General features: G+C 43.6%; 1 pseudogene; it reads left to right on the top strand.

The window, feature by feature from the left end:
* LOC138775147 (brefeldin A-inhibited guanine nucleotide-exchange protein 3-like) overlaps positions 1-19,506 on the top strand; it is a 42,047-nt pseudogene that overhangs the window by 10,362 nt on the left and 12,179 nt on the right.

Genomic DNA, 19,506 nt, shown 5'->3' with positions numbered 1-19,506 from the left:
CCAGGGAGTGGATAGAGATCAGAGCAGCTGGAAGCTAAAGACAGTGCTGGAACCGGCAATTGGGAATAAAGGGGTCCCAGCTTGAGTACCCCTTTTAACTTGCAACATTAATCTTTTAGGGTCCATTTACACATACAGGATCGGCAGCAGATTTGATGCTGTTCCATCATTCAGTTACGTTGATATCTGCAGCTTCAAATCTACTGCAGATCCTGAACATGTGAATGGAGCCTTATTTTATTTTTCTAGAATATAAAGATGACTTTTTCATTCTCTTTAGACTGTTTGAAGGCGCTGCAGACAAGCTCAATCTGTTGGCACTGAGTGGATTTCTCTACCAGCTGAAGAAGGCTTCCCAGTCTCAGCTCTTTCATTCGGTCACTGATACTGTGGATTACTCCCTTGCAATGCCAGGTAAAGCTGTTTGGCACCATCACATAATGGATTCTAATGGACCCTAAACTCATAGAGTTAAAGGGGTACCTTGGCATTTTTTTTATCAAATTGACTGGTGCCAGAAAGTTATATAGATTTGTAATTTACTAGTAAATTACTTCTATTTAAAAATCTCCAGTCTTCCAGTATTTATCAGTTGCTGTATGTGGTGCAGGAAATGTATTCTTTCCAGTCTGACACAGTGCTCTCTGCTGCCACCTCTGTCCATGTCAGGAAATATCCAGAGCAGTAGAAAATCCTGATAGAAAACCTCTCCTGCTCTGGACAGTTCCTGACATGGACAGAGGTGGCAGCAGAGAGCACTGTGTCAGACTGGAAAGAATACACCACTTCCTGCAGGACATACAGCAGCTAAGTACTGCAAGACTGGAGATTTTTGAAATAGCAGTAATTTACAAAGGTGTATAACTTACTGACACCCTTTTGTTTTGAGATTTGGATTTAAATCAACATTGTGGGAATAAAAATAGAAAATTACATTTTACTTGACATGAATTCTACATTGAATTCTACATTGATACTGTGTCTGGTAGCCTCATGTCGATTAGGTAAAGAGGTATTCCTGTATGAAGACGTTGGCTCCTATACATGTGATGGGGATAACTCTCTAATCAGTAGGGGGGCCAATGGCTGGACCCCTACTGTTCCCTAGAACCAGGACAAAACTTTTCCCCAGAATGAACAGAGCGCACAATAGTGCATGAGTTCTCTCCATCCCTGACATAGATCCTTTTCTTGCATTAATATAAATAGACTATTGTCTTCTGTAACTCAGCAATATCTGCCTGACTCTACAGGTGAGGTTAAATCTACTCAGGACAAAAGGAGTGCCCTGCATCTTTTCCGCCTCGGTGATGTCATGTTACGGATTATCCACAGCAAATCTCGTCCTCTGCTACACATTATGCGATGTTGGAGTATAGTAGCCCCCCATTTTGTAGAGGTAACTATAAAGATAAACATATTTATTATAAAATATTATATGTGTGATGTGTATGCATATTTATTTTTGTGTGTATGTGTTCCCCAACCCATGGCTCTCCAGCTGTTGGAAATCTATAACTTTCGTGATGCCCAGACAGCAGAAGCATAAAGGTGGAACCCCCCCTTTATCCACTTCTGCAGTTTATTGAACAAGGCCAATGTTGTTTTTTGCACTTTCATTTCCTCCTTGTGTTTACAAGACCATAGTGTTTGCATTTTCTCACCTACAGTGACCTACAGTCACTTTTTTTGCCGATACCCATTGTACTTTACAATGACTCAATGGCAACTTTTCTGTAAAATATGCTACGAAACCGTAAAAAACTATTTGCGCAGTGAAATAAAAAAAGGCATTTTTTTCAGGAATGTTTCATCTTTACACTGTTCTCCCTGTAGTAAAACTGACATGTTATCTGTGTTCCTCAAGTCAGTACAATTACAACGATAAGAAATTTATATGACTTAAATTTTATTTGAATGGTTTTAGCATTGAAACTTAAAAAAAAAAAAATCTTTATTCTGAGCCTTATAACACTTTAAGGTGACATTTCTTACGCCATGATCTGTACTTTTTATTGTATGTTGGTTGCGTATATGTGACTTTTTGATCACCTTTTACTCACATTTTTCTGAATGTGATGTGACCACAAATCAGCAATTTTGCATTTCGGTGGATTTTTGTGCTTAGACCGATTACCATGCAGGATCAAAAATGTGATAATTTAATAGTTCAGGTGATTCCACATGCGGCGATACAAAATATGTTTAAACTTTTATTATGGGATGGGATTTTTATTTATAAAAAAAACTTTTTTTTTTTTTTAACACTAATTTGTAGTCCCCCCTACATAGCAATAGCTATACATAGGATCATAGGAATCACATTCATAGGGATCAATGCAGTACATAGTTCAATTGCTAGGAGCTGCTGAAGGCACACAAGCCCTCCCATAGAGACACTGTGGGACACTGAGGCAGTCGGGACTCCGCGGTGGAGAGCTCCACTGCGGAATTCCACCAATTCTACTCAGTGTGAACATACCCTAAGATTAGAAGGCTTGAGATGGGGGGGAAATGTGAGTAAACTGACTGAGTGATAAGAACAGGGTGGTTAATAGTTCATACTATGATTGGGTCACTGTTACTAGTGGGAGATAGGAGGTTTGTATGGTGCAACATGCATCAAAGTGATAGCTGTGCATGAGATGAATTTACTTCTACCATATCACAAATCATTGGGCAAGGTACAAAATATGGGGGATACCAGAGCATATACTCCACCCATTTTGAAATCTTTTCTACTGTTGTGTATGAATTTCTTCATTGCTGCAGCAAAAAAACACTTTCCTGCTGTATTACAGGCAGCTTGTCACAAAGAAAGGCGCGTCTCAAAGAAAGCCGTCTCTTTCATCCACGACATAATGACCGAGGTGCTGATTGACTGGAACGAGCCGCCACATTTCCACTTTAATGAAGCACTTTTCCGTCCTTTTGAGCGAATCATGCAGCTAGAGTTATGTGACGAGGATGTCCAGGACCAGGTACAAACATTATTATTATTATTATTATTATTATTCATTTTTAAAGCAATTGGTTCCAGAGTGCTCTACATATGATAAGGCCGCTTCACATGTCAGGAAAACCTGGACTGATTTCTTATTAGGAAATCCGGATAGATTTCCCGACATAGAAACCTAGAAGATTGATAGCAGAAAAAGCCCACCGGTCCATCTAGTCTGCCCTATTAGTATTTCCTTATTCTCTTAGGGATAGATATGTTTATCCCAGCCAGGTTTACATTTAGTTATTGTAGATTTACCTACCACATATGCTGGAACTTTGTTCCAAGCATCTACTACTCTTTCAGTAAAGTAATATTTTTTATGTTGCTTCTGACCTTCCTCCAGCTAACCTCAGATTATACCCCCTTGTTGTTCTGTTCAGTTTCTTCCCACTTGTTTATTTAGTTAGTTATTTAAAGGTTTCGAGGAGGGCACCACTTAACCCTTTTGGCTCAAAGTTTTGCAGATTATTTATGTGCTGTGGCTTAATTCTAATGTGATCTTAATATCAGAGATTTTGGAGGGAAATTATTTCATACATTTTCATTACACTGGATATTAAAGGGATAAAATCTGATAAAATGGCGGTAGCTTATCTCTCTGAAAACAAAGGGGGCAGGTATGTTTGACAAAAAAAGTATATTGTGTATGGGGACCTTTTTAGCATCCCTTACTGAGATTTCCTGTATAGCCATACTCATCTGCTCTCTGTGCAGTTCTGAAGCACGGCTGTAGCCCCTCATTCTTGGGGCTGGCAGAGGTCTGACCTAGCCATGTGATATCACTTTATTAGATAAGAATAACCCTTTAAGTGTTATGTCTAGGAAATTGTGTGTGATCCTGGTACAAACATAATGTAGTTATTGTATTTGTGCATCTTTTAGGTGGTCACATCGATTGGTGAGCTTGGTAGAAGTGTGCTCTCCCCGGATTCAGTCAGGATGGAGACCCTCTGTTTAGTGCCCTGGAAACCGTCCACAGCAGCAAGTCTGATATCAAAGAATATCTTGTAGGAGAATACTCTATGGGTATGTTAAGGACTGAATAAAACATTAGTTTCTGTATGAATCTGCTCATGCACAGATGTGTACCCTTCTTAGATTTATCCCACTGCCTTATAGTAAGATGAAATAAACTCCGCTTTCATTCCTTATATTGCTATTGACCTCAGTTGTCTAACGTAATCTGGAATAATGATGGCTTGTAGGTGTTTTTCATTTTATATTAATGTAAGTCTCTGTTTTGCTGATTTTTGTCTCTTAGGGAAGCGCCAGGCCCCAGTGTTCGATGTGTTTGAAGCTTTCTTGAACACAGACAACATTCAAGTCTTTGCCAATGCGGCCACTGATTACATTATGTGCCTTATGAAGTTTGTGAAAGGATTAGGTACAGTTTGTTTATCTTCCAACCAGAAAGCTATGTCTGGGTAATGGATATTGGCTGATAAGTGTGGGGGGAGGGGAGATGGGGAGCTGCAGGAGGGGCTGTTACATGGAGAAACGGGCAGCAGACCATCACTGTTAACGTTGTGATAGGTCATGTTTAAAGACAACTATCAGGTGACATTGTGCATGTCGGCTAATTGTTGCCTTTTAACATGACCTATTACACCAAACGATTATTGGGCGGAGCAACTGGTAGTTGGCCAAGTATGGCTAATAATCGTTTGGTATAATAGGGCCCTTATAATATCATATAGTATATGGCGGGTATACTTTGTGACTCCACCTAGAATGATGTAATGTATCACAAGATTACAAAAACAAATATATCTATGTAAAACTATCCACTAATTGAGTAAAAACACCTATGAAAATAAGGCCCTTCCAGCAACCGAGACCATCAGTCATGCTCCAGCAGTCCCACCCACATACAGCTGCCCTCCTTGTAAGCACTGACCATAAGTGCTCCATTACACAGGCCGACATTTGCTGTAAGCGAGCGCATATTACATGGCAAGGGCTGTGTATGTATAACATATAGGGTTAGCGATGTCCATGCAGCCCTTGTATATATAGGAAGTAATAAAGTTATACTTACCTGTCCAGGTCCCTTTGTCCTCCTTTACAGCATTTTTTAAACTTGCTAAAAGACAACGATCAAACGATGATTGGCTCTTCAGCTGACCTTTATTACATGGAGCAATCAGTCTAATTTGGCAGATTATTGCTCCATGTAATAGAACCCTAATAAGAGTCAATACAAAATGAATATTTTGTAATTCCATAAACAGTAATGTATGTTATACAACCTTTTGTAGATTGTAAGCCTTCGTGGGCAGGGTCCTCTTTCCTCATGTACCAGTATGCCATTTACCTTTTATATAATGTGTTTTGATCTTGTAATGCTCCTGTTTATCACCTCTATTGCTTGTATAACACTCTGGAATTAAGGGAATTATAAATAATAATAATAACATAACCAGATAATGAAAGCAATCTGCAGAAAAGTACTACTGTTTATAAAGTTTATTTGTTGTGCCCCTGTTTTTATAACTCTCTTTTAGTATTGCTGTTGTGTAATCTGTTTCATCTGGGCTCAGCTACATCCATACAATTTATTACTGCACCTGGGTCATGTGATTCCTACACACACCACTAGAAAATTATTTTCTTTTATGTGTGACAGGACATGCTCTGTCCTGGGTCAGCTACTCTCAGCTGTCTCAAAAAAGACCAGAGACTTTGGAGAATAATGGCAGCTACTACATTCCTGCTTAAAGGATTACTCCATTGGGAAAAACGTATGCAGGAAGTGGTGTATTCTTTCCACAGTGCTCTTTGCTGCCACCTCTGTTTATGTCAGAAACTGTTCAAAGCAGTAGCAAATCTCCATAGAAAACCTCTTCTGCTCTGGACAGTTCCTGACATGGACAGAGGTGGCAGCAGAGAGCACTGTGTCAGACTGAAAAGAATAAACCACTTCTTGCAGGACATAAATGAGCTAATAAGTACTGGAAGACAATAGATTTTAAAATCTGAACTATATGAGAGAATTTTTTTCCCCAGAGTGCTTTAGTAAAGTGCGCTTTCTATGGAACACACAATAATGTTACTATTTCCACTTCATCATTTTCAGGTGAGAATGACTGCAAAGAGATTGGAGATTGCGTGCCTTCATCTGCTTCATCGTCCACAGACCTTTGCCTACCAGCTTTGGACTATTTAAGAAGGTGTTCTCAGGTAAAACAGCATTTCATTCAATGATTGTTCTAGTCTCTAGATCATGGGTCTCCAAACTGCGGCCCTCCAGCTGTTGCAAAACTACAATTCCAATCATGCTCGGACAGCTAAAGCTTTGGACTTGGCTGTCCAGGCATGATGGGAAATGTAGTTTTGCAAAAGCTGGAGGGACGCAGTTTGGAGACCCATGCTCTATAAGCATTGTTACATTGCTACAATAAAGCGTGGGACAGACTGGAGCAGCAGGTGTCAGCAGAGACCTGATCACACCATGCTGTAGTTAGTGCAGAGACCTGATCACACTATGCTGTAGTAAGTGCAGAGACCTGATCACACCATGCTGTAGTAAGTGCAGAGACTGACCACACCATGCTGTAGTAAGTGCAGAGACCTGATCACACCATGCTGTAGTAAGTGCAGAGACCTGATCACACCATGCTGTAGTAAGTGCAGAGACTGACCACACCATGCTGTAGTAAGTGCAGAGACCTGATCACACCATGCTGTAGTAAGTGCAGAGACCTGATCACACCATGCTGTAGTAAGTGCAGAGACCTGATCACACCATGCTGTAGTAAGTGCAGAGACTGACCACACCATGCTGTAGTAAGTGCAGAGACCTGATCACACCATGCTGTAGTAAGTGCAGAGACTGATCACACCATGCTGTAGTAAGTGCATAGACTGACCACACCATGCTGTAGTAAGTGCAGAGACCTGATCACACCATGCTGTAGTAAGTGCAGAGACTGATCACACCATGCTGTAGTAAGTGCAGAGACCTGATCACACCATGCTGTAGTAAGTGCAGAGACCTGATCACACCATGCTGTAGTAAGTGCAGAGACTGATCACACCATGCTGTAGTAAGTGCAGAGACTGATCACACCATGCTGTAGTAAGTGCATAGACTGACCACACCATGCTGTAGTAAGTGCAGAGACCTGATCACACCATGCTGTAGTAAGTGCAGAGACTGATCACACCATGCTGTAGTAAGTGCAGAGACTGATCACACCATGCTGTAGTAAGTGCAGAGACCTGATCACAGCATGCTGTAGTAAGTGCAGAGACCTGATCACACCATGCTGTAGTAAGTGCAGAGACCTGATCACACCATGCTGTAGTAAGTGCAGAGACCTGATCACACCATGCTGTAGTAAGTGCAGAGACCTGATCACACCATGCTGTAGTAAGTGCAGAGACTGATCACACCATGCTGTAGTAAGTGCAGAGACCTGATCACACCATGCTGTAGTAAGTGCAGAGACCTGATCACACCATGCTGTAGTAAGTGCAGAGACTGATCACACCATGCTGTAGTAAGTCAGGGCTCCAGATGGCGACCAAAATGGTCGCCAATGCGACCGACATTTTGCAAATGGCGCCCAGATTTATTAATCTGGGCGCCATTTGCGACTGGCCCCGGCGGCGGCGCGCTGTCTCTTTAAGATGCGCGGCTGATGCGCGGCTGCCGGGGGTGTCCCGTCCTATCCCCGGCAGCGCGGCGCATCAGTGAGCTGCCTGGGGCCCTGACTTCCGGCACAGGAAGCGCGCGTCAGAGACGCTTCCTGTGTCAGAAGTCACAGCCCCGGCGTACAGGAGCTCACTGACGCGCCGCGCTGCCAGGGATAGGACGGGACACCCTCGGCAGCTGCGCATCAGCCGGGAACAGCGTCCGAAGAAGAAGAGGATCGCCGGGGGAGCGGGTTGTCAGGTGAGTTTGTGTGTTTGTTTTTTTTTAAATATTGCTTAGCATAGAGGAAAGGGGGGGGGCATCTATAATGGGGGGAGAAGAGGGGCCATCTTCAAGGGGGGGAGAGGGGGCCATCTTCAAGGGGGGGAGAGGGGGCCATCTTCAAGGGAAGGGGGGGAGAAGAGGGGGCATCTATAATGGGGGGGGAAAGGGGGCATCTATAAGGGGAGGGGGTATCTATAAGGGGGGAGAAGAGGGGGCATCTATAATGGGGGGGGGAGAGGGGCATCTATAATGGGGGGGGGGGGAGAGGGGGCATCTATAATGGGGGGGGGGGGAGAGGGGGCATATCTATAATGGGGGGGGAGAGAAGAGGGGCATCTATAATGGGGGGGGAGAGGGGGCATCTATAAGGGGGGGAGGAGGGGGCATCTATAATTCGGGGAGGAGGGGGCATCCTATAATAGGGGTAGAGGGGGTCATCTATAAGGGGAGGGGCCATCTATAATGGGGGCGGGAGAGGGGGCATCTATAATGGGGGGGGAGGAGGGGGCATCTATAATTCGGGGGAGGAGGGGGCATCTATAATAGGGGTAGAGGGGGTCATCTATAAGGGGAGGGGGCCATCTATAATGGGGGGGGGAGAGGGGGCATCTATTAATGGGGGGGGAGAAGAGGGGGCATCTAAATGGGGGTAGAGAGGGTCATCTATAAGGGGAGGGGGCCATCTATAAGTGTAGGGGCAAACTGGCTGCAGACACTGGGAGATAGATATATGCACAATTATTATTATCAGGGCCCCTCAGGTGTCTGTATTGTAGGGGGTCACTTGCATTAGTCACTAGGTGAGAGATATATCTATCTATATACACATCTTGTGGGGGGTCACTATGGCTGCAGTCATAAGTCTAGCTCAGTATGTATAGACTGTTGCAAAGCTTTTAAAGGGAACCTGTCACCCCCGGTGACGGGGTGACAGGCTCCCAACCCCCCGTTAGAACCCCCTTTACTCACTTAATCCCGCCTGGTCCAGCTTCTGAAGATGGTCGGGTCACGGAGATCTCAGCCGCTGCAGCCCGACGCACACACTGAGAGATGAGTCCAACACTCATAGAGAATGACGGAGTGCTGGACTCTCCTGTCATTCTCTATGAGCGTTGGACTCATCTCTCAGCGCACGCCGGGCTGCAGCGGCTGAGATCTCCGGACCCGACCATCTTCAGAAGCGGGACCCCGGCGCGATTAAGTGAGTAAAGGGGGTTTCTAACGGGGGGTTGGGAGCCTGTCACCCCGGCACGGGGGTCGACAGGTTCCCTTTAAGTTCAAGTTCAGAAGAGTAAGCCTCATTAAAAGGCCTAGCCAAGTGCAGCTGAAGTACTGAGTCAGACTGTATATGGTTGTCAGACTGTATATGGTTGTCAGACTGTATATGGTTGTCAGACTGTATATGGTTGTCAGACTGGATATGGTTGTCAGACTGGATATGGTTGTCAAGTTGCAAGTTTCCATGTTGAACGTTTTCAAACTAAGAAAAGAGAGAATCTAAAGGAGGAGGAGGCTGCTGCGGCCCTCTGCACACAGTAAAGGAGGAGGAGGCTGCCGTGGCCTCTGCACACAGTAAGTCCCATAACATTACTTTTACATTGGTTTCAAATGTTGGCGACCAAATATTCTATTTGGCGCCTAAATTTTTCAGGTTAGGAGCCAATGGCTTCCTAGGTAAATTTTTTAGTCTGGAGCCCTGTAAGTGCAGAGACTGATCACACCATGCTGTAGTAAGTGCAGAGACTGATCACACCATGCTGTAGTAAGTGCAGAGACTGATCACACCATGCTGTAGTAAGTGCAGAGACTGATCACACCATGCTGTAGTAAGTGCAGAGACTGATCACACCATGCTGTAGTAAGTGCAGAGACCTGATCACACCATGCTGTAGTAAGTGCAGAAGAAATGCACTATAGGTGCATTTCCCATAACAAGTGTCTATTAGTAATGTTTATAACTTTTGTTGGGCAATCTTAAAATTACTTTGCCCGGAGTTCTCCTTTAAATAGTTTCTAAGTTATCTGTATTCAGCCAAAAGGCTTATACAGGTCTGAGGAGTATAATTATGCTATATAAATAAATAAATATTATAAGGCTTAGTTCCAAGCTGCACCACACATTCGATACTTTACAGTGCATGTCTCTATAAAGGGCAACCACATAGTAACATAACCGTGGTTTATTTAACATAAGCTACTGGCTAAAATCTACAAGATGCCAATGAAACCGATCTTCTTGTGTGGGCGCCTGAACAGTTTGCCTCGCCGAGTTCAAGAAAGATCAGCGAGCAGTGAAGATGGCATTGATGCTGTGTTCTCGGAGTTTGATGATGACACCGGTAAGTTTATCCATAACATTTCTAATGCACAAAGCTACGTCAATATGCGTATGGTCTAATTCTCTTCCTGCTTCACAGGGATACCCACATCCAGGTCCTGTGTTCTGCTTTCTATATATAGGACTTTCTATCAGCAAGAAAGATAATTTCCCTTTTAGACAGTTTTGATATACAAGACCCAAATTGATAGTAAAAATGTGAGTGTATGTTTATGAAATATGTATTACATGACTTCTTACATTACGTGACAGCAATGAATAATCCATAACGAACCCTACAATAAAAGTAACATGGTGATCAGACTCTGTAATCATTTCCAGGAAAACCAATATAAAAAACAATGTATCATATGTACTATAGGATAGCTGCAAGAAAAAAAATCCCTTTAAAAATTTTTATGCGTTGACTTCATTGAAGGTCACAATGGGTATAGGCTGGTGCCTCTAAGATGCAACACTAAGCACAAAAAACCCTATACCTCTCCTGCAGACAGTAAGCTAAGTCATGAAAGTTTAAATTTGTCTGGTTGGCCACTCAGGAGTCCCAACATGGACTGGGAGCCTTGGTAAGTTCAGGGAGAGGGAGTGCGCCTGTGCCTATATCGTGTTATCTGAGGCAATACAAGTCACCTGTTCCATGTGCTACTCTCAGATTTAAGAGATTGCTGGAAAGGCAGGAAGGACAACCCCAAGACTGAGTGACTCTAGGGCTGGTTGACATAAATATGCAAAAGAGGAGTCCGTGGAGCCTCATTGAAGAGTCTCAAAATACAGGACTAGCCAGATATCCTCCGGGAAGGACCCAGCCAAGGGGCATCTCCTGTTAGGAAACCACCAAAACTACCATATTAAGTGGCCCTATAAGTCAATGTAATGACAAGGGATAAACCAAGGCTAGGTAACCATCCACATACAGCTGTTTCGGGGTGTTGCCCCTCATCAGTGTGAAGCAGGAATCTGGCTAGGTGGGAGCAATGCCTAGTAGAGCCATAAGAGAAACAGATTGCTGAACTCAGGGAGACCAGCCAAACGACAACACTGCCGGCTGCTAGTGAAAGCGCTCAATGCACAGAAGTCCTAGGTGCATTGCCCCCTGGGAAACCTAAATATGCAAAAGAGAAGCCCGTGGAGCCTCATTGAAGAGTCTCAAAACACAGGACTAGCCAGATATCCCTCCGGGCTGGTTGGTAATAGAGGAGCATGCTTGAGTCTGATTAGTCAGCATTTGATTAGCGGTGGCTAAAGATGTTAGATGCAGCCCCAGGGAGTCTGGGAGAACATGGATACAGCCTTAGGCCCTAGGCCTATGTCTTCCATCACAGCCACCCAATGTATTGTCTACAAGGGGGGAAAAACCATAGCACAGTTTCCAGTGTGAACTAGTGTGCATATTCCCATTTAATAAACTAGGACAGGTATTACATTCTGCAAAAAATATGCTTTGTGAAAATAAGCTAACATTTTCTATAGCTCCCTTTTCCTGTTGCATGCATATGTAAAGTTACATGAAGTGACTGTATATGTTCCTTTTAGGACTTATTGACGTATGGATAAACCTTTTAGAACAACTTACAGCTGCTGTTTCGAATTGTCCCCGCCAGCACCAACCACCCACTCTGGATCTACTTTTTGAGTTATTAAGGGAAGTTGCCAAAGTGCCAGGTAAATGTATTCCCATAATAAAATAACCCTTAGGTACATCAAGAACATGGGGACCATGCTAAGGCGGATTAAAGCTTTATTTAGTGCTGCGTGTCATTGTAGTGTAAACATGCGCTGCCCAACACCTAAAAAGCTTTCCAGCATTGCAGCATTTCTGGATTACCTATATATTGTGAGAAATAGGAAAATCTTGACTCTCTCTTACCTGTATATTTGGTTTTCAGTAGTGTCTGGCTGCTCATGTTCACTGGTTACTTTTCTCTTGCAGGCCCTGGTTTTGCTATCTATGCAGTTGTCCATCTGCTCTTACCTGTTATGTCCATGTGGCTGGGTCGCAGTCAGGGTGATCATGTATATTGGGATGCAGCTTCTGCAAATTTCAAACACGCAATTGGCTTGTCTTGTGAATTAGTGGTCGAACACATTCAAAGCTTCATAAACTCAGGTAAAATCTTTTCACGTATAGAAAGCATTATCTGTTGCCATGACTTTTGCTCACTTGCTGTACTTTTCTTCTTTTAAAGCTATGGAGATATTTGCACTGAATTGTTTTGTTTCCAGAATAAAAGGGGTTATCCAGGATTAGAGAAACATAGCTGCTTTCTTCAAAGCACAACACCACACCTGTCCTGAGGTTGTGAGTCGTATTACAACTCCCTTATGTTAATTTCAATGGAACCCAGCTGCAATACCACACACAAACTTCAATCCAAAGTAGCGCTGTTTCTGGAAGATTTCTGTTTTGTTTTTGTAATCCTGCATAACGCCAAGCGACTTAGTAGTCTTCATTCAGAATTTTCTACTATGTAGTTGCTGTTGAAAGAAAGACACAACATTTATCAGATAGACCTTGTCTAATGGAGAAAATGTTCTTTGTACCATACCTACAAAGCAAGATTTAAAAACCTGGTTTTCACAGGTGTACAAAGCCTTTAAAGGGATTAATCTTCAGAGATTTTTTTTTTTCTTTCAAACCAACTGGTGTCATAAAGTTATATAGAGTTGTAATTTTACTGCTATTTGAAAATCTCCAGTCTTCCAGTACTTATCAGCTGCTGTATGTCCTGCAGGAAGTGGTGTATTCTTTCCATTCTGACACAGTGCTCTTTTGCTTGGTAGTGGATATTTTCCATTATTAGTAATTCCTTAATGTCATTCCAACATCTGAAAAGCACCCCACACCAGCTGCAGTAATTTTGGTGATAGGTAAAATAGCAGCTGAGTAATCAGATTACTGGTGCCTCTATTGTGTCAATGGATAAGCTATCTGAATCTGTGCCTGGTCTCTGCTGTCATGGAAGTAGTGCGGCTCCATAGGAAATCTGACATCCCTTGATACTCTCCACTAGCACAGAAATGATTTGTGATTGTAAAGTTAGCCATATAGGTATATAGGTAAATTGGGAGAATTCTTAGTGATGCAGTGGAATCACAAGTCATCCCTCGACCTCTATCCAGGAAGCTGGATCTTCATATCCGTGAATGTACCACTTCAATCTGTAAATAAATCTCTACAGGACCTGATGGGTGCCGCCAAACAGATTCTGATGGCGTCTTCCATTTTTCAAACCGCCACCTGGTTCCTGAGAACTGTGCTGTCTTCTATATATGCAAATGAGGTTGCTTGGTGCACTAGAGGCGGGCCCAGCATGCACAGTACAACTATATATCCCCTCTCCTGGGTGATGCACTGTGGAAGAGCCAGGCCATGGTCAGACTTTATTCAGAAGGCACACGTCACCCAGGGGAAGAGATATCGATGCACTAGGTGTGCTGTGCGGCCTCCACTGCACCAGGTGACCTCATTGGCACCCATAGAAAATGGCAGAGCACAGGAACCAGGTTTTGAAAAACAGACTGCGCATTCAGATCCTGCGCAGCAGGTCATATAAAATATTAATGTACAGATTGAAGTGGTACTTTTGCTTTAACTGCTTCTTCGAAGTATTCCAAAACACATGGGCATATCACTCCCTTTAAAAATTGTTTTTATTAATAGTAATGTAAAAGTTACAATTGCATCACAGTCCTCGGTATGTAAGGAAAATCCCAGTGATAAAAAGGCACCCACAAGGCAGAAACCATGGAAAGTATTGCTTAGATATTGTATCATAACACAGTTTCCATTGACAGATTACTGGACGATCCTGGTAACGTCACTGCCTGCTCTAAAATATCTTTTCTGCAGTAGCTAGCATGGCAGCATCACAGTGAATAGTGGACTCCACTAGGACCTGTCCTTTTTTAAAAAAAATTTTTTATTTATATATTTTTTTTATTTTGCGGAACGGATCCCGGCCCTGTAAATGCATACATACGGGTGAACGCAGCCATGGAAATGTATCGGTTGTCAGTGAATGAATATGATTAGGGCCTTAGTGTCCCGCCATTGCCAGTCATGCTTTTTATACTTTAGTGAGTTACTGTACATGTTTAGGATTGTTCTTCTTTATTGCAGATATTGGATATGAGAATATGATCAATACAATGCTAAAAGAGTTATTTAAGCTGCTTGTATCGTGTGTGGCTGAACCCACTGAAACCATCTCTCGGGTGGGCTGCTCCTGTATTAGGTAGGTGTTACTTGATAAGTGAATGGTAGTCAGATATTCACAGTGGGTCCAATACACACATGTATATTTACTTTTTATGGGTGTTTTCACACTGATCTGATTCCACCGTCTTGTTCTTTGTTGTTAGATATGTATTGGTAACTGCAGGGCCAGTCTTTACAGAGGAGATGTGGCGATTGGCTTGCTGTGCTTTGCAGGATGCATTTTCTGCTACGTTGGAACCAATGAAGGTAAGGCATTAGAAATGTTATATATTTTGTTCAGATGAACTGGGTCACTACCGTAAACGTGTAACTAAAGGTCCATCATCCTTTCAGAATCTATTAGGTTATTTCCATAGTGGCTCCGAAAGTTTTTCAGGAGACGCCTGTGAAGTGAAGGTGGCTGCACCCTCTTTATCCCCCAATGCAGAAGCCGAATACTGGAGAATCCGGGCTATGACACAACAGGTGAGGACCCACAAGTTATACATCTAGCAAATAAGATTAAAGGGATTCTACCACCAGGTTTGACTGCTTGGATTGCTGATTAGGGGGAGGTAAGTGTGTAAGGAACGCTACCTAGTACCTTAATCAGCCTCTTTGTTTTTCATTGACTTAGGGTGGTAGTACACGGAGCGATTATCGTTCAATAAAATCGTTAAATCGTTCGGTTTTGAACGATAATCGTTTCATGTAATAGCAGGAAACGATTAAACGACCAACGAGAAATCGTTGATTGTTAAATAGGATCCGGACCTATTTTTATCGTTTGATCGTTCGCACATTGTTCGGTGGAATAAGAATTCGCAGCTGAAACGTACGCAATAGCGACGACTAAACGACCGCAAGAACAATTATAAATAACGATCATCGTTCCGTGTAATTGGGTGAACGATTTCGGGTCGTTTGCCTTAGCGGTCATTTAAGATCGTTTATCGTTAATCGCTAGTCGTCGAAAAATTGCTTGGTGTAATAGTACCCTTATTCAATATACAGATTAGCTGTTAGGTGCACTGGGGGTGTGGCTTTATCGCTCTGTGCACTGCTATGCCTTCCTGTAGAGGTGAGCAAATTTTTCAACAGTTCAGTTCTGCAGGTTCACTGAATTTTAAGAGAAATTTGGGTTTAACCAAATATTAAATGAACCGCACTAAGACAGCTAAATAATTTACAGGTGTTTAGCTGTTTTAGTGTGGTTCATCAAGTTCACTTACGCCTACTTACCTGTCCACACTCCTCGTGTTTGTCTTCTACAGCCTTTGGTGTCCCCCGCAGCAACCTTCAGCCCGGTTAACCAATTACTGAATGAGACTGGGCTATGGCTAGTGATTGGCTAAGTGGGTTGTCACTGTTGTCTTTGGAGTGACGGCCTGGTCAGCCAATCCCTGGCCGCAGCACTTTTTCAATCTCAGTCAGTGATTGGCTGAGCGGGCTGGAGGCAGCTGGAGACACCAGAGACCTGTAGGAGGACATCAAGAGGAGCGTGGACAGGTGAGCATAACCTTGTTTTAGTTTTATGAGCATTTTATTGGGCTGTTGTCGTCTTTACAAACATTTTTCCAAACTTTGCAACAAAACTTTCCAAAAGGTACCAAACTAAACTTTTGGAACTTTTAGAACAAATCTCAGTTTGTAATATTCAGTTTGCTCATCTCTACCCAACTTTTTCTGTTTGTCAGTCATGGCTTGGGATGGAAGGAATCTGGGCAGGCAGTCATGCCCCACCCCTAGTAGCACCTTACAGCTAATTTGCACATTGAATAAAAGTGATTTTCCTGGACAATGGAACAGCTAATGAAGATACTAAAAGTAGAGTTCCTTACTCCTTTGCCTCCCCTATTCAGCAATCTAATAGGGGAGGCAAACCTAGTTGTAGGCTCTCTGTAGGCTCTCCTATCCTCGTGACCATGTAGACTGGCTCCTGGCCTGGAAATGAAAAATCAGTTTATGGCAGAAGCCGGTTACGATGCTCACTGGGAATGAAAATTTAATAACACTTTTGAAGTAAATGTAAAGTGGATGAGATGATTCATTTAGAGTGCTGCTCTCCTTCCCATGATGTATAATTTATGTATCACTTGTTGATAACACCAGAAAACTACCGAAAAGCCAGAACTATCCCGAAAGGTAAATACATGTTTTCTCTAAAGCCCTAGGAGCTTGCAGAGATGACCTAAAATGGCTCTATGCAAAATATCATAATTTCCCATGCAACACCACATTAATATCTAAATGAACAATGTAATATCAGCTGACTTTCCCAAGGGCCCTTTTGGACAGACAGAGTTAGAGATCTCAGCGGCTCAGAGAGCATGCCCCGGCCAATGGAGAAATGAAAGGGTTGCATAAATGATCCAATGGTTGTTCATGCGGCCCTATATTGTCGTCCTTTTCGGCCCACATCCCCATTTACTAGGAGTGATGTGTGGCCTATAACAACTATTTTAAAGGGGTACTCTCTGACAAAACACATTCTTTCAAATCAACTGGTGTCAGAACGCTATATACATTTTTAAATTACTTCTACTTAATCTTAAGCTGCTGTATGTCCTGCAGGAAGTGGGGTATTCTTTCCAGTCTGACACAGTCCTCTCTGCTGCCACCTCTGTCCATGTCAGGAACTGTCAAGAGCAGGAACAAATCCCCATAGAAAACCTCTCCTGCTCTGGACAGTTCCTGACATGGACAGAGTTGGCAGCAGAGAGCACTGTGTCAGACTGGAATGAATACACCACTTCCTGTAGGACATACAGAAGCCGATAAGTACTGGAAGATTTTTAAATAGAAAGTTATACAGATTTGTATTTTACTTCTGACACCAGTTGGTGTGAAAGAAAACAATATTGCCTGCACAACATACCCAGTCAGCTAACAAACACATGTTGCTCCTATCACTAGGATTAGTTATCGGGAATGAGCCAACCTGTCTAGAAGAGCTTAAAGGAACCTTACTTTAAATTATGTTTTTTTTCACTGACAGGTGTTCATGCTGGATGCTCAGTGCTCACCGAAAACCCCCAACAACAGGGAGGGATTTGAGCATGCTCAGTCGTGTGTTCTTATTATCGAGCTGCCTCCAGATGAGAAGCCCAATGGACACATACAGAAAAGGTAATGCTGGAATGCAGACAGGTTAATACTAGTGATGAGCGAGTACTAAAATGCTCTGGTGCTCGTTACTCGAGACGAGTATTTCCCGATACTCAAGTGCTCGTTACTCGAGACGAGTATTTCCCGATACTCAAGTGCTCGTTTCTAGTATCAAACCCCATTGAAGTCAATGGGAGACTCAAGCTTTTTTGCAGGAGACTCAAGTTCGCTAGAGAGAAGGTCGTGTGAAAACCTGTCAACCTCAGAAATTGATGGAAACACAACGGAAATGAACAGGAAACAGCAGGGGCAGCATGTATGCATGCCTCTGAGGCTGCCTAATGGCACCATTATGCCTAATTCTGTGCAACAGCCTGGTTAAAACAGAGGTAGGCATAGGGACCACCCGAAAACTCAGCCTGACACAGCATGGCAGGGAGAACACAGGGAACCATTAAAACAGAGGTAGCATATCATGAACCACCCAAAAATTCAGCCTGACACAGCATAGCAGTGAAGACAGAGTGAACAAGGTAGAAGCGGTAGCCAGTCAGCCTTCCAAAAATTATACCAGACCTAGCATGGCTATGAGCTCACAGAGAACCATTAAAAGTGTGTGAGGAAGCAAGTGAGCCTCCCCAAAATTAGGCCAAACACTGCATGGCATTGAGGCCAGGCAGGAGCAACAGTAATCAACATGGAGGCCAGGCAGGATCAGCAGTAGCCAACATGGAGGCAAGGGCAGGCACCACAGTAGTCAGCAGTAGTCAACATGGATGCCAGTAAAGGCCCAGCAGTAGTCAACATGGATGCCAGTTAAGGCACAGCAGTAGCCAACATGGAGGCAAGGGCAGGCACACCAGTAGTCAGCAGTAGTCAACATGGATGCCAGTTAAGGCCCAGCAGTAGCCAACATGGAGGCAAGGGCAGGCACAGCAGTAGTCAACATGGATGCCAGTAAAGGCCCAGCAGTAGTCTACATGGATGCCAGTTAAGGCCCAGCAGTAGCCAACATGGAGGCAAGGGCAGGCACACCAGTAGTCAACATGGATGCCAGTTAAGGCCAAGCAGTGGCCAACATGGAGGCAAGGGCAAGCACACCAGTAATCAGCAGTAGTCAACATGGATGCCAGTTAAGGCCCAGCAGTAACCAACAGGGAGGCAAGGGCAGGCACACCAGTAGTCAACATGGATGTCAATTACTGCTCTGGTCAATCCTGCCTTGAAAACGGCTACAACATCGAAAAAAGGTAGAAGGTACTGGTGAAAGGATGGCAGAGGACACCCCTAAGATAAGATGACATCCACAGATAATTTGGTTCGAAATGGACAAGACAAGGAAGTTAAATTGAATTTGACTATGAAATTGGATTAACATTCCCTGCATCATGTGACTCTCCACTTCTCCCCCCACCGTTGTTTTGAGTTTGACCTCGTCCTCGACCCTTACCCCTGGGGTTCACCATTCTATGGACACTGCACAGTATGGAACTTAGATAGGCCTTGCGTATGAAATACAGAAATCAGGAAAAATACTTGTGCTCCCACAAGTTTTGGGGGGCTGTATGGTGCAATCTGGTACTGGCTGGACCTAGATACACGCTGTGATACCCCCTTACAATGAGCAGTGAAGTTCTATGTGAGATGTACTACAAATCCCAGCAATACAGTGTAGTCCCCACGAGTTTTGGGGGGGCTGTACGGTACAATCTGTTTGGCCAGCTGTCAGTCACCTTCAAGGGTACACCTGATGCCTCTCGACCGGGGGTGGTGAGGCCCCGGCCACGGCTAGACAAAATAAATAAATAAAACAGCTGGCTGTTTGGCGGGGGCGCGATCGGCAGGCCCCGGGCAACCAGTCCCGCTCCTCCACAGCCGTAGGGCTGTGCAATACAATGTGGTAGTGGCTGGACTAATACACACTCTGTGACACCCCC

Source organism: Dendropsophus ebraccatus, unplaced genomic scaffold, assembly GCF_027789765.1.
Source record: "Dendropsophus ebraccatus isolate aDenEbr1 unplaced genomic scaffold, aDenEbr1.pat pat_scaffold_1377_ctg1, whole genome shotgun sequence".
Taxonomy (NCBI): domain Eukaryota; kingdom Metazoa; phylum Chordata; class Amphibia; order Anura; family Hylidae; genus Dendropsophus; species Dendropsophus ebraccatus.
The sequence above is the reverse complement of the archived record's forward strand: the minus strand, read 5'-3'. Positions and strand labels throughout refer to the sequence as shown.